Consider the following 15,558-nt stretch of genomic DNA (forward strand, 5'->3'; position numbering starts at 1 on the left):
GTGCTCAGGAGATCGACTTTGTCCCATGCTCAAAACGTGGCGAGGGGAAACCCCTCGCAATTACATCCTGACTTATGATTTGTAAACACTTCTTTCTTTATTGAAACCCTATCCCCCACTCTTTCTGTAATTAGTTGTAAGGAATTGGCAATAGTTTTTTTTTAGTATAGACCTTTTTATTTTGACACAATGCCACAAGGACTGCCTTACTTTTCATTTGATGGTCGAAGTTTGTTCCCATCTTAGATTTAGGTTTAGGTTAGGTGTTTTTCAATCCTGCATTTATAGTTCAATAAACACCCTTGAACTTTGATCACTTGTGTCTGTCTTTACTGTTGCCACCATGAGTTCCTTACAATGGTTACATAGACCCTTTGCATGATGCTTCAGGCACCTAGATGATACGTACATTATTACGCTGCGAACGCGACTCAAAGTCATCGCCTTTGCCCCGAATCTTGACCAATTCCACCTTCAGGTCTGCTATGGCGTAGTCATGTTGGCCCACCTTGTCTTCTACCACCCCAATCCTAGGTTCCGCTTCAGTGATACGGCCACTCTCCTTTTCCGGTTTGGATTTCAGTGAGCTGATGGTCGCCATAATGTTTTCTAGTTTGACGTTGATAGGCATGAAACTGTGAAAACAGAATCAAAATATTGAGGCTGAGTACCCCAAAAGGAAATACACCAAACACGGGTTACAAAGGAACATAGAAAGTACTTTATTTTATACTGAATCCAGTTACAAAAACAGAGCAAAATCAGATAGCTATCAGCCCTCAGTACAACACAACAAACTCCAGCGTGGTTCAGTGAGAGACGTTGTTCCAACATATCCATCTGGAAGAGGAACGTTGTTCTGGGGATCTGTGGGGCATACCCGACTGAGGAGCTGGCTGGAGGTTACACTGTCCCAGTCAGAGACAACCACTGGGGTCTGGGGGAAGGCCATTGATCTGTGAATGCGGAGTTCCCAATGGATTTTACAAAAACCAGCGTCAGAGGAGCAACATGACAAAAGTAGCCAGTAAAAAAGTAGGTCCTATGGACTCCTTTACTAATACTCCTGCGAGAACCCCTGGATCAGGAGTCCCGTTCCGGGCAGTGGCATGATATGATATGATATGTTAATACCCGGAGGTTTCTAAGCGCTGACCCGGGGCTCGAACCTGTGTGGCTCGGTGTTATCTTGCTTCCAAGGCAAACACTTTACTGGCCGCTATGCAGAGTGGTTTTGTCGAAAGAAAAAGTATCTTGTGCCTCCTATTGTAATAATTATATTAATATTGGCCTACGCCAAGCTGCTCGAAAGTCGCTTGCGAAAGAAATCCGTGTTGCAAAGTCCTGAACTTAAATCCATGTAAGCCGCCATTTTAGGTCAAACCGCCATTTTAGGATTTGTTGTGTAAAAGATACCCTGTGAGTTAAAATGGTAGACAATGTCATTCCAGAATATCATATCTCTATATTCACAGGTTAAGGAAGCACTACTTGGATGACTGAAACAGTATTTTACTTGCACACCGTTGCTTTCTGCAACTTCAGCCCAAGTTGTAACTTCTCCTGCCTTCCCAGTAGGAGGATTATGTTTTCAAGTCAAATTTCTTTAAATGACTAGTGATGAGAAAGAGTGTCCTTTAATTGAATAATGAATGCACACATGTGCTTGTACCTCTTTAAAGCAGGACGAGTGACATTGGAGGACCAAGGCTTGCTCGCCGCCTCATAGAGGTTTATTATACTAGTTGGAAGGAGTAAAATCATCCCTAGCATAGTCATAAAATCTTCCTTTGGTTTTATTAGAATCACTGTGTTACAAAACCTATATGTTGTTGTACTGGGAGGGTGGGTGGGGGTTAGCACAGCTTTGGTAGATTGTTTGACATCGTGCGCTGCCCGTTTCTGTGTTCACCTACAGTGCTGCTATTAAAGATTTACCGAACGTCACACAAGAGAACTTCACACGTGATTCGAGTTCAGAGTTTGATTTCTTATACACCTGTTCGTTTTGCTGCTCACTGCGACTCCAAGGAAATCCTATAAAACTGGTGCTGCGCAGAGGCAGTGCATCAGTTAAATGTTAAATGTTAAAGGTATTTGTACAGCGCGCCATCGCCAACGGAGTTGGTCCCCAGGTGCTCTGGCGGATCTGCAAGCAAGAAGGTGGGATGGGTAAGTAGGAGAAGTGGGAGTAGGATAGTGAGAAGACTGGTGTTCTGTTGGCAGCTTCAACTCGGGATACACCGGGTGCTGAACTTTGGTGTGAGTATCGTATCGATGTCAGTCCTCGTGTGCTGTTGGTGCGGCTTATGTGTTGTTGTAGTGTTGTGAAGTGCGTGCGGGTTGTTGTGCGAGTGATGGTTGTGTGAGATTTTTGAGTGAGATAAGTCTGCAGAAATGATGAGTTTTTTGTTAGTGGGTTATATGAAGTTTAACATGCTAACATTCAGAACTCTGTCCGAGTGTGGCGCTCACTAATCCTCCCAATCTCATCAGGATGGGCAAAGGGGTTACACCCTGGCAGGGTTTTAGGTTTGTGTGAGGCGCTCCCTGTGTTGTTCTAATGCGCTCTGTAACTATTCTAATTCTGATGGAGTGAGTGTTGGTGGTTGGGTTTTAGTTGGTGCGATGCACTTGTCGTTCGATTCCAGCAAGCTCTGTTGGTGTTCTAATTCTGATGGATTGATTAATGTGGGTTGGGTGTCTCTTGGGTATTGGAGCAGGTGTTGTGGTCTCCTCTTACAAACTTTCTATCTAAATGAGTCTGCTGGGAGTTTGCATATGGTATGGCTGGAAGGCAGTGGATGAGTCATTTAAGGGCTAAGAAGAGTTTTGAAGTACTTTTTCTCTTACACCAGTTTTGAGATGGAGGGGTCTCAGAGCTGCAGGTTTCTAGGCACACAGCCCCTTCATACACTACCAAAGAACTGGTATGGTAATGTTTATTTGTAAAGCACTTATACACAAGGCAAGTGTTTCAAAGCGCTCAAGGTGGGGGAACAAGGGGAAAAACAACAGTTATTGAGAGTCCTTCAATTTCTGAACAATACAAGTCTGCACAGGCAGAGTAAGTACATTTGATATAATTAACAGTGTAGATAGTAGCAAATTAGTCTGATGACGATTCTGCAGTTTTTCCAAGTGCATTGAGATGCCACCATGCAAAGAGAGGAGACAGGGAAGATAAATAGATGATCTTTAAGGCATGGTACGTTCAGATCGTGCAAGTGCACAGACGGTACACGAGAGGGGAGGGGGAGAACACTAGCAGTGGGGGTTAACAAATGCAGGGGGAGTCCAAGTGTGCCCAGCCAGTCAGAAACTGGGGTAAGTGCTGAGAGATTCCACTCTCATGGGTCATTGACCAGGTGCAGTAGCGATGAGGCAGGTGCAGGCCTGGAGGCAAGTGCGAGAGGACTGGCGAGGATGCTAGGGGCCTGTGAGACTCTGAGGTACATCCAGCGGCCAGTAAGCAAGCTGTGTGGAAAATGAGGGAGAGAGGGATAGAGAGGAGAAGAGAGGTTAGCAAGGTAGATGGAGAGAGAAAGAAGAGGAGAAAAGGAATGTCTTAAGGAGTTTCTGCAACTTAACGAGATCAGGCTCAAGATGGAGGGCAGCAGGGAAGCTATTCCAGAGGCAGGGCCTTGCTGAGGATAAAAATCTCCCTCCAAATCTCTGCTTGGAAAACTGGCTCACTCGCAGAAAGTTGGCGGTAGATGAGCAAAGGGCTCGGGAAGGACAGTATTTAGGTAGGCACTGTTGCAGATAGGTAGGTCCCAGGCCCCAGAAAGCCTTGTGAACAATGCAGAGGGTCTTGAACTTGATCCTTGCAGCCCCGAGCCAGTGGAGGGATTTCAGCGCCAGAGAGATTTGGTCCCTGGGCTTGAGGCCAAGGATAAGTCTCGCAGTTCTGTTCTGGATGAGTTGCGGAGAGCGCAAAGTAGAGGCAGGGAGGTTGAGAAAGAGGCTGTTCCAGTAGTCCAGCCTTGAGAGAACTAGGGCTCTGGAGACAGTGAGCTACTGGGGGAAGATGAGAAAAGAAAGAGTACCTCTGAGGAGGTGTAGCTGGTAGTTGGACTTTTTTAGAAATGTCTGAAATGTGAGTGGAGAAGGAGAGAGTGGAGTTGAAGATGACCCCAAGGTTTTTTGCCTGGCAGATGGGTGCGGGCGCAGGGCCAAGGGAGGCCGGCCAGAGTAAGAATGGGAAAACGGGAGCAGAATGGGAAAACTGGAGCAGGAGTCCCGATGTGAACGATTTGAGTCTTACTGGCATTGAGGCAGAGGTCGTTTGCAGCACACCATGACTGAATTGCGGACAGAGAGTCAGATATAAGCGAGGTATAGGAGGTGACTGAGGGTAACCTGAAGGAGACTTGCATGTCATCCGCATAACACTGGAAGTTAGAGGTGAAAGAGGCAATCACACGTGCCAGGGCAGCCATGTAGATATTGAAGAACCAAGGGGATATGTTAGAACCCTGGGGAATGCCACAGGTTGAAAAGTGATAGTAGAGAGAAAGGACGACCTGGGATGGGCGGTCGGAAAGGAAGGAGGCTAACCATGCCAGAACCTGACCTGTGATTCCCAGGGTGTCACGGAGACGTGCGATCAGGATGTAGTGGTTTACTGTGTCAAAGGCAGAGGAGAGGTCAAGATGAGCTAGACTGATGATCGTGGTGGCAACCAGCAGATTCAGTGTGGAGGGTGAGGTGAGAGATAGCCAGCTGCTCCAGGAGTTTGGATGAGGCCTTCATAGACTGGACTTGGCTGGCGACCTCATCAGGCTCAAGAAGTGTTGGTGTATGATGTGGTGTGGACGTGAGAGAGGAAAGGATGTCTTAGTTTTATGCTGTGAAGTGAGCAGCCAGGGCTGAGCAAAGGTCCTGGGTGGGTATGACAGAAGGTGAGGCTGCTGCAGGATTGGCCACTCCCTTATAGACTTTGAAGAGTTTAGGTGTGTTGTTTAATGCCGCGGTAATGCAGGCTTGAATAATCTGTGGATGCAGAGTCGATATTGCCTTTGAAGGAGGCGGCAGGCCAGTTTGTCAGAGGGTCCGCCAATGAATTCCATTTTCGCTCAGCTGCCCGACACTTGCGTTTAAGGGCAGCCAGATCAAAGTCGTACCAGGAGTTGCACTTTTTGGAAGGCTTCTGTCGGACCCTCATGACAGGGGCAAGAGTGTCAAGGGTGTTAGAGATAGAGAGATTCATGTTAGCGAGGGCTGTGTCAGGGTGGGAGTCAGCCGCAGTAGTAGGAGGCGGAGTGTAGGTGGAGGCAAAGGCAGCCGCTGTCACTCTTTTCATGGGTCTGGTGACTTTGAACCCGAGTGGCCATGCCGGGTGTGCCGATGCAAGAGGAGAATGTCCGCGAGTCCACATCATTATGTGGGCAGGGCGTAGTTGAGGCCCATGCGCGCAGAAGAGGAGAGGACAAGACGTTGGTGTTAGGGAGGGGCGGGTACGATTTTTTGGCAGTTGCTGGGTTGTATTAATAAAGGAAAGTTGTACGGCACCTCGACTCCGTGTTTTCATATGCGAGCCGGCCGCCCGCACTGCGTGAGTTCTCAACAATGGCGACGAGGGTTGCCCGACCCACTCGTGCCTAGGAGAGAGGCCTGCCGTCGGGCAGTGTAGCGCGTCAGCGTGCCTCCCTAGCTCAAACAGATGCCAGAGGAGGCCGGCCCTGCTACACAGACACGAGGAATACGCGTGTCATCAGCAGAGCGCATGCAGCGGAATACGCGCATGATAAGCGAGGTGCACGCCGCGGCCACAACACGTGGCCATTCCAACACCCCTACCAGTGCAGCAACACAGAAGCCAGCGCCAGCACGGGGGCCCCTGCCACGAGGAGTAACACCCACGAACATAAAGTGGAGGGGAAACCTGCCACGCCCAGCTGCTGCTGCACACGCATCACTCCCTGCAAGGGAGATAAGACCACAGCAGCCTCATAATAAGGCATACAGGGAAACGCTGAAGGGTAAGCAACCCCAGGAAGCCCTCTATAGGCACCAAGACAGGGAGAACACCAGAAGAGGGAGAAATAGAGGAGACACAAGGACCATTTTCACAAAAGGTCCCCACCTACAGTAAGAACTTTGGCAAGAACTAATTACAGTACAAAGCACAAAACAACCATGTCAGACACAGCCCAAGCCACTGCATCCTCGTCAGGGAGTGCAGACAATGCACAAGGAGATAGTCAACCAGCACAGGCGGCAGGGGGCACAGCACAAGTCATGCACATGCCGAGCCCTTTTGAAATAAGAGACACATCAAATCTAGGAACCCGCTGGACCACATGGCTGCGAGACTTTAAGTTCTATGCCAGGGCCATAGGACTGAAAGACGATGAGAGGCTCAAAAACACGCTATTCATGGCAGTAGGGCCAGCGGTAAGAGACATTGCGGGTGAATTGTTGAACGTTGAAACGGTGACATATGGAGAGCTCCATGACAAACTCTCCTATTACTTCGCACCGCACACCAATATCGACTATGAACGACACATATTCCATACCACAAGACAAGAGAAGGGCGTATCAATGGACAATTTCGTCGTGCGACTCTGCATCAAATTGAATTACTGTGAATTTCACAGGTACTCAAATGATGAAGCCCTGTGATCACAGGTCATTGCTGGATGTCTATCCCAACCTTTCCGCAAACAACTCCTGCAAAAACAAAGATCCCTGGACGAGATTCTGGTGCTTGCTCACATGGAAGCGGCTGTAGAATCACAAGTGGACAACCTAGGCAAAGTCACCATTCAACAACCCACAAGCAATCCCGATATCATCAACAAACTATATGCAGCCCCTTACCGAGGAGGCAAACGCCCAGAAGCCACCGGTTACAGATGCGGTTATGAATATCCGCACACGGGGGAATGTCCCCCCATGGGACAACAGTGCGCCTCGTGCGGGGGCATGGACCATTATCAAGCAATGTGCAAAAACGCACCGGGCCCCGCCATGAACAGAGAACGCGCCCAGTACAGACGAAGAACAGCACGACGAAGCCCGAAGCGCGCGCACACGGAGTACATGAAAGTACTGTTAGCTGTGTGGGAACGCTGTTTGGAATTTACTGCATTTCAGAGCTTCGTTTTCACTTCTCAATAACTTGCTCTTCCGTGCTCAGCTGATTAGCAGGAATATCGATGAGCGGACGTCTTTTACAGGCACACGGAAGCCGCCTGACTCTACTCTGAGAACTTCTCTTTGATTGGGCTAGTGGCTCTTTCTCCCACCCTTGATCCCGCCCACTTAACTTCAAAAATAACGTGTGCAGCGCACTCGCCCATGCTCACGGAGTACATGAAAGTACTGTTAGCTGTGTGGGAACGCTGTTTGGAATTGACTGCATTGCGGAGCTTCGTTTTCACTTCCCAAGAACTTGTTTTTCCGTGCTCAGCTGATTAGCAGGAATATCGCTGAGTGGACGTCTTTTACAGACACGCGGAAGCTGCCTGACTCTACTCCGAGAAGTAAATATTGAAAGTGACTCTTTCTCCCGCCCTTAATCCCGCCCACTTAACTTCAAAAATAGCGTGTGCAGCGCACTAGCGCGCGCACACGGAAGTACATGAAAGTACTGTTAGCTGTTTGCTGCTTTGGTGTTTGTGTTTTTGTACTTATATATGTAATCTGGACCATGGTTCAGGGGGAGAAACTGAATACGTTTACTAGTGGAATACTGTATGGTGAGTCCATTCAATTTTTGTGTCATTTACACTGAACTTTTTACTTTCACTGCTATTGTCCTTTTTGGGTTTGTTGGAAAAGCTTACTGACAAAGCGAGAGATAAGTAAGCTGCGGCTGTTGGTAGTTTAGTGACCTGCTACCCAAAAAAAACCCATAAATAAATAAAACAGTACTCCGCAATCCTCCCATAATGGTGCTAACGCTAAAAACAGGAATGCCGGGCCAAGATAAAATAAAGGCTTGTGTGGCAGCGGCTTTACAGACCCCAAAATCCTCCTCGCGCCCCATTCAGCTAGTACGCACGTGTAAATCTGCCACAAACATACGCTCCTGCGCACCCCTAGCTGACATACGTACATTTTGTGAGCTGGGTGCTAAAATGGGGGGAGGAGGAGAGAAGTCTCAATTATTTCACTCAACCAAGGGGGCTTGTAATGAACATGCAGATAAACAGGAGGAAGTTGGGGGTGGTGGTTGATTTGATAAATACCCTGCCTGATTCTCTAATAGCTGCTGGTGCGCTGGCCATCATTAAAGAACAATTGGGAATAAGAGGGGGGGAATTAAGTCGTACATACGGCAAATCCCCCAAAACCATCAATGGATTTTGTATCTGATGAGCAGGTTGAAATTGTGGTAGAAACTGAATTCCCTGATCTAGCTTTGAAAAATGTAACACCAAGCAGGGAAAATTTTACTAATAATAATGATGGTTGCGATGTGAGTTCTCATAGCCACAGTAAGGTGGATAACTTAGAGTGTGAAACTGGAGCAAGCATTCATGATCTATCTAAATCACCAATGATGTTCTCCCCTTCGGCAATTGAGTCATCTGTATTGTCTTGCTCTTTCACGCACGCTACTCCACGGCGCAATCATTATACTCCGGCTTTAAAACACCCACCCTCCCAAGAGACATTTATCGTAGGTGTTGAGACCTCTCTGCAAACGATGAATGCAGCGTTATTTTCACTAACACGACTGTATGATTCCTTAGATTCGAAAATGAATGAGCAACATGTGTTATTAACTAAAGTGCTACAGAATCAAAAAAATGCAAATCTTTCATGCGACTGTTGTAATAATCAATGTGATACTGATTTAAATGTGAAAAAAGTCAGTGAAGAGAAACAGGGGAAAATGCATGCTGATAAATCTGATAAACCTGATGTACTTTTAATTGATTGCTCACAGAATCAACAACTGGTGTTACAGCATCATACAGGCAAGGCTAAAATACCTGTGCAAAATAATGATACTGCTGATAAGGCAAGAGAGAAAGTGCTGGGGATTAAAAAGGGTGTAATTACTCCCATTCCTGAGGTCGAAAATTGTATGAAGGATAAATGTGTTCCTGGACAGCAATGTTCCAAAAAAAGAAAGGCAAAACTGAAGAACATTTGAAATTCGACTTCTTCTTCTAGTGGGAATGGCCAACAAAGCAAGGATGTTGAAATTGTAAAATAATCTGTGCCAGATAACAAAGGGACTACTTACCTCATATTTGATAAGCAAGCTAAAAAAGGACAAATTCCGATACTTAAGGCTACCAAAAAATCAAAAAATGTTAAATCTATTCCTAACTCTAATATTTCTGGAACTAGACAGTTCAGACAGACGCTATCAAAACCTCGGCAACTACAATGGCGCGGAAAGCTATTGCCAATAAATATCGTGATGTGCTATTGTTTAAAGCAAATCAAACCAAATTGGCCAAAATAGCGTCTTTGGTGTATGAACCTCTAGATAGCCTGGTTTTATTGAGTAATCAGAACAATGCAATCGACACCAATCAGGTGGCTGTGGCTCCAGCTCTGTCAGGGATTGATACGGTTTCTGTGGAGACTTCTTCTTTAAACATAGTGAATCCTACAGTTTTGACATACTCTAATGAACTTTTGCCAGTAGAGCCTGCAAAATTGCCAGGTGTGGACACATAAATAATGAAAGAATGGAAAGAAGAAATTGAGAAATCAGTTCAAAGAATTGTTTATATGGTAAACAAATCTAATACAGCGGACTCTTTGGAAAGGAATATTTCGAACCAATCTGTTCCGCTGGCCTTTCCAAATAAAATGTTACATCAAAGAGATCCAAAAATGAATCCTGCCTCAAGAGGGGCGCAGCGAACTCCTCTGAAACGTGTGTTAACACACCATTTAATTTTGCAGTGCCGCTCGCATCCGTTCCACGCTTTTGATCTCAACAGACAGTCAGTCATGAACATCTTTGCGGATGTACCAGCTCTGGAAGGAATGTATTCGGCTGACATTGACCAGATAGAGTTCTTGCATCAAACTGACTTATCTGTTGTAAAGTTGTGGATGAAATCAGGCTTTGTTAAAAATGCATTGTGGCAAGCAAGAATGGATTTATATGAATTGGGGTTTCAACTGTTAAATAACTCCATAGTGGATCCTCCACAAATATCTATAATGAGGAATCAATATCAGTCCAAATCTCTCATAAATGCGCAGTGTCAGTCCACAAACCGACAATCAAGCTCATCAATTGAAAGTGAAAGATGCAACAATAACAGAGAAGAGAGACCATGCAGAAATTAACTATACCAGAAGCTAGTCTCTTTTTCTCTAGCCTCTTGGAATACGAGAGGATTTAAACATCTGACAAAAAGTAAGGATTGTTTGTTGGGAAAATTTGATATTTTGGCTTTTCAAGAGATATGGTTAGCATCTGCCCCGGTCTGGGACAATCACATTATAGCTTTAGTTCCAGAGATTATGCCTGTTAAGGGTAGACCAATGGCAGGAATTATGGTAGCCATAAAAATATCTCCTAATATTCATTTAGAGCCGTGGTTTTCCCCAAATTGTTTCTTCCAAATGGTGAGGATAAAAATTGATTCCAAGATCATAGGATTAATAAACATATACTGGAACCACGCAGCTATTACAGATCAGGATTGTTTTACCTCCCTAGAAGTCCTTTGGAACATGACCCTTCTCGATCCAACCTGTGATCACATAATCATTACTGGGAATCTGAATATAACTTGTCATGTTCAAAGAGGCAAATGTTTATCTACAGCTGCTCTGAGATGGAATTCAATAATGGAAGAGCGTCATCTATTTAAACTTAACGGTGCCAAAACAGGGGACATTCCACAACATGACACCTGGCATCGTGGCGCAAAATCCGCCATGATCGATTATACATTCGTAGATGGGCAATTGTTTAATTGTATAACAGAATTCTCTATTCTCCCCCAACTAACAAGTGATCATGAAATACAAACCATGAACTGGTCATGGTCTTTTCACGAGAAACAGTAGGAAAAATCATTGGCAACAAACCTGCTTTTGAATAATGCGTTAAACAGATTTAAGTGGTGTCCGAAATCTCTACACATGCTAAACTATAATTTGGTAAGGAGTGAGACTAAGAGACAGAGTGGGTGTCTTTCTGTTGTGCGTTCCTATGTGGAAGAAATGCAAATGTTTGCTGTGAGAAGAAACAACACAAAAACAAATGGTAATAAGACCTTGCACTCATATGATCTTGATGTTTCATTGCGGAAAGCGCAATATAGGAAAGATAAAAGGCAGGTGATGTATTTGAACCATTGTGATAGAGAACATAAGCTTAGATCGTTAAAGTGTAAGTATAAGAACTGGTTGAAATCAAAACATGCCATATTGTACCAGCAGGATGCAGAAAATATGTTAGACAAATTGAAGTCTAAAAATTCAGCTAAGATCTGGTACCTGTTGAACTTTAGACAGTCCAAAGATCAAACAATCCATCAGTTGAATCCCATATCCCAAGAAGTATGGGCCTCTTTCTACAAGTCCCTGTATGCGGATATTAATTTAGAAGAGGTCCTTACTTCAACTGATGATAGACAAGCAAAGGACTTGTCCTTTGACTTGGATGATATACTGTTTCAAATATCAAAACTGTCAACTTCTCGTGCACCAGGGCCTGACGGTTTATCTAATTACATGATCAAACAACATCCTATGGCTTGGTCTAAAATTTTCTTATGCATTTTTTTGAAAATAGTGAGAACTCGTTGTATACCAAGCTCTTGGAGGAAAGCGATAACAATACCCATCTACAAAAAAGGAGACCATGAGAATCCTGACAACTATAGGCCAATATCATTATTAGATATACCAAGCAAAATGTTTGCTAGATTGTTGCTAAGAGACCCGAATGACTGGTTGAATGTTACGAAATTGAGAGAGCCAAATCAGACTGGGTTTATGCCGGGAATGGGGACGGCTATTAATCTACACATTCTGGAAGTTATTAAAAAGCAAGAACAGCTAAAAGGTCAAACAATATACTTGGCCTTTATTGATTTCCAGGTAGCGTTTGATTCGGTGTGCAGGAAATTGTTGGTAAAGAAACTCCGGGAGGCAAATTGTCTAGAATATTTAACATTCTGGATAAAAGAATTGCACTTGGAAACAACTGTGCAAATTAGACTAGCCTCGGATGGAACACTATCAGATCCAATTTCGACATTCAGAGGCCTCAAGCAGGGGTGCACCCTGGCCAGCACTCTCTTCAATTTTTTCATGGCTGCGGTGCGTCATGACTTTTTGAATTGTAGAGCAAATGCCCCTCGAATTGGGGGTCGTCCTGTGCCATGGTTGTTCTATGCGGACAACCTGGTGTTATTGGCCAAGACTCCTGGGGGATTGCACAACCTGTTGGCTGCCCTGAGTAAGTATGCAGATGAAAACTTTTTGACAATAAATTAGGCGAAATGCAAAATTATGATATTGGGTCTGAAGAGAAAAGGTCCTCAGTTTAACTTCCGATGGGTTATACAAGATGTAGAAATTGAAATAGTGGCTGAATATAAATATCTAGGCCTCCAATTCAGTAATGACACAGCTGATAAACCATTTTTTAGAGTTTTGAAACAAAAAGTCTCAACTGGGATATACCAAACGAAAATAATACAGGCTAAATATGGCAAGTTTTCTCTAATGCCAGCAGTGATATTTTATAAACAGAAGGTTGTCCCTATACTGACCAATGCTTCTGAAACAAGAGAAATCATGAGGAAGTCTATATGGGTCAAAATGGAAGGTGAATTTTGTAAATCTGTATGTGGCTTTCCAATGTCAGTTTCAATATGCCTATTAAGACATGAATTGGGTTTGGTATCCCTGTATGCGGTTTATCTCTGGAAAGTGCTGAGTTTATATCGCAAACACTTGATGGTTTCTGAAGATAATGGTGTGATGTTTATGATGGGAAAATTCATGTTGAATACAGACAACAATAACATTATTAAGTGGCGAAAGTGGATACAATCACTAATGACAGAGGCTGATATTGATGACGAGCTCTTAACAAATAACCCGGAAAGAGCCATAAAGAAGCTATGGATGTTTGATTGGATTTTGTGCAAAATTAAAGATCTTTAAATGCCAATACTTTGCTGTCAAGGAAGTACACAAAAGGGAGCAATACCTTGTCCAATTTCCTAATCCAAAAAGCAGATTTAACTATCTGAGAATAAGATTGAATATCTGTCTCTCAAATGAAGTGCGTTTCATGCGTAGGATGACGATAAATGGGGATTGTAGATTTTGCAAGGAGCCGCTACAGTCTGAAACTTTAAAACATTTAATTGCTGTCTGTCCTGCTTTAATTGAAAAGAGATGCACATTTTTCAAACACTTGTTCGAGAAACAGGCTGTTACAGACTATGAGGTCTTATGGGACAAATTGTACCATAGTCAACTGGCCAAAATGAACATAGCTATACTTATGTTTGTTAAGACATTAAATCTGAAATACTGTAACGACAAATGTATTTTGGAAAATATGTAATTTCTGAAAAGGACGTTCTAAATTATATCTCCAGGTAGCTAAGGAACTGGGCAAACTAAACTAAGATACTGTAAAGGTCGTGGCTAAATTTGAATGAGCAAATTTCTTGAATTTAGTGCTAAATGTGATAACCATAAGAGGTGTGCAAAAGTATCTGGTTTAAAAATAATTGATAATTTAGCATTGAACAATTTTTAATATAAAATTTATGGTGAGAAATCTATTTTTTTTTAATTTTAAGAATGTAAACTGTATATATGTAATGATTGGACTGTTTCTTCATTGTTATTTTTGAAAGGCTGTTTTTACAGCTAAATCAAACTAAAAAAAATAAATAAATAAGGAGGGAGGATGAACAAGCTACACCCCGAAGAGAGGACAGAGACCACATTGGTCCACCGCTTCGCGAGGACAGGCGGTCACATGAAGGGTCCAGACGCTCTCAAAGGAGACGTTTTGTCCGGTACATCGAAATTCTCTCCCCTACCATCACCGACACACCGTCGTCGGATGATGACCAGAGGAAGAAGGGGTATGTACAGGCACTCAACAACACAGCCACCCAACACAGCCCAATCCTCACGTTGCACGTCAACAACACCCCGCTACAATTCCTGATTGACACGGGAGCAACCGTTAACATTATAAGTGAACAAGCATATGAGTCGCTCACCACACCACCGAAAATCAAGCAGACTACGGTAGACATCTACGCGTATGGAGCGACAACCGATCAACATTCAAAGACAAGTGGAGGAGGAGCTGGACAAACTCATCAAAATAAATGTCATTGAGCCCGTCGCGGTCCCTACACCCTGGTTATCACCCATCGTCCCCGTCCCAAAGAAATCCCCTGAAGGATCCATACGTCTGTGTGTCGATATGTGCAGAGCCAACGTAGCCATTGAAAGAGAAAGACACCAGTCACCCCGAATAACAGACATGATCCACCTCCTACACGGGCGAAAATCTTCACGAAACTGGATTTAACGAAGGGATACCACCAGATAGAAATAGCCCCAGAATTCAGATACATCACCACATTTGTGACCCACCACGGCTTATTCCAATATAAACGACTCAGCTTTGGCGTCTCGTCGGCAGCCGAGATATTTCAGGAGGAGATACACAGGGTGATCAGACACGTCCCCAATTGTCTGAACTATTCCAACGATGTACTCGTATACGGCAAGACACAGAAGGAACACGACAGAGCATTACACAGGGTGTGTCAGGCCCTAGAATAAGCAGAATTTACGCTGAACAAAACAAAGTGCAAATTCTCTAAAGGAGCGCAGAGATTCTTTGGGCACATCTTTTCAGAAAAAGGGATGCGCCCAGACCCGGAAAAAGTTACAGCTCTGAACTCAGCCCCACCGCCAAAAAACACGTCAGATCTACGCTCATTTTTAGGATTAGCCAGTTACTGCTCCAGATACCTAAAGGACTACGCCACCATAAGCAACCCGCTATGTTTACTCACCCGCAAAGACGCATCTTTCACCTGGTCCCCGGAGTGTCAGAAGGCATTCGAGACCATCAGGAATGCAATCTCACATGCAGAAGATATGGCATACTTCGACGCCCAGAGAGACACAGAAATAATCGTTGATGCCAGCCCGGTAGGACTCTGGGCCATACTCACCCAGAAAGACCTCATGGACCCGCCCAACATTTACATCGTGGCCTACGCCAGCCGGAGCCTCACCGCCACAGAGCAGGCATACTCCCAAGCGGAAAATGAGAGCTTGGCAGTAGTGTGGGCATGCGAGTACTTCCACTTATTCCTATTCGGAAAAGAATTCACAATAGTAACGGACCATCAGGCACTACTGACTATATACGGCGATCCGAGAGCACGAATGCCCCCGAGGATAGCCAGGTGGGGCCTGCGCTTACAGGACTACAAGTTCACGGTGGTACACCGCCCGGAAAAGGACGAAAACCCGGCGGACTATCCGCAGGCGACCCTCTGGCACCAGAAGAATGCAGGATGCCATGAGGCCGAGCAACCTCAAGAACTCGAACGCTGG

At 44.7% G+C, this 15,558-nt stretch overlaps 1 long non-coding RNA gene across 1 annotated transcript in view; it reads right to left on the reverse strand.

The window, feature by feature from the left end:
* Positions 1–212: 212 nt before the first annotated feature.
* LOC138580952 (uncharacterized) overlaps positions 213–15,558 on the reverse strand; it is a 191,674-nt gene continuing 176,328 nt past the window's right edge. The window contains exon 3 of the long non-coding RNA XR_011304379.1: positions 213–635. This is a non-coding gene — a long non-coding RNA (uncharacterized lncRNA). The remainder of the gene's footprint in view (positions 636–15,558) is intronic.

This window comes from Ambystoma mexicanum, chromosome 3p, assembly GCF_040938575.1.
Source record: "Ambystoma mexicanum isolate Mex_15411 chromosome 3p, UKY_AmexF1_1, whole genome shotgun sequence".
NCBI classification, from domain to species: Eukaryota; Metazoa; Chordata; class Amphibia; order Caudata; family Ambystomatidae; genus Ambystoma; species Ambystoma mexicanum.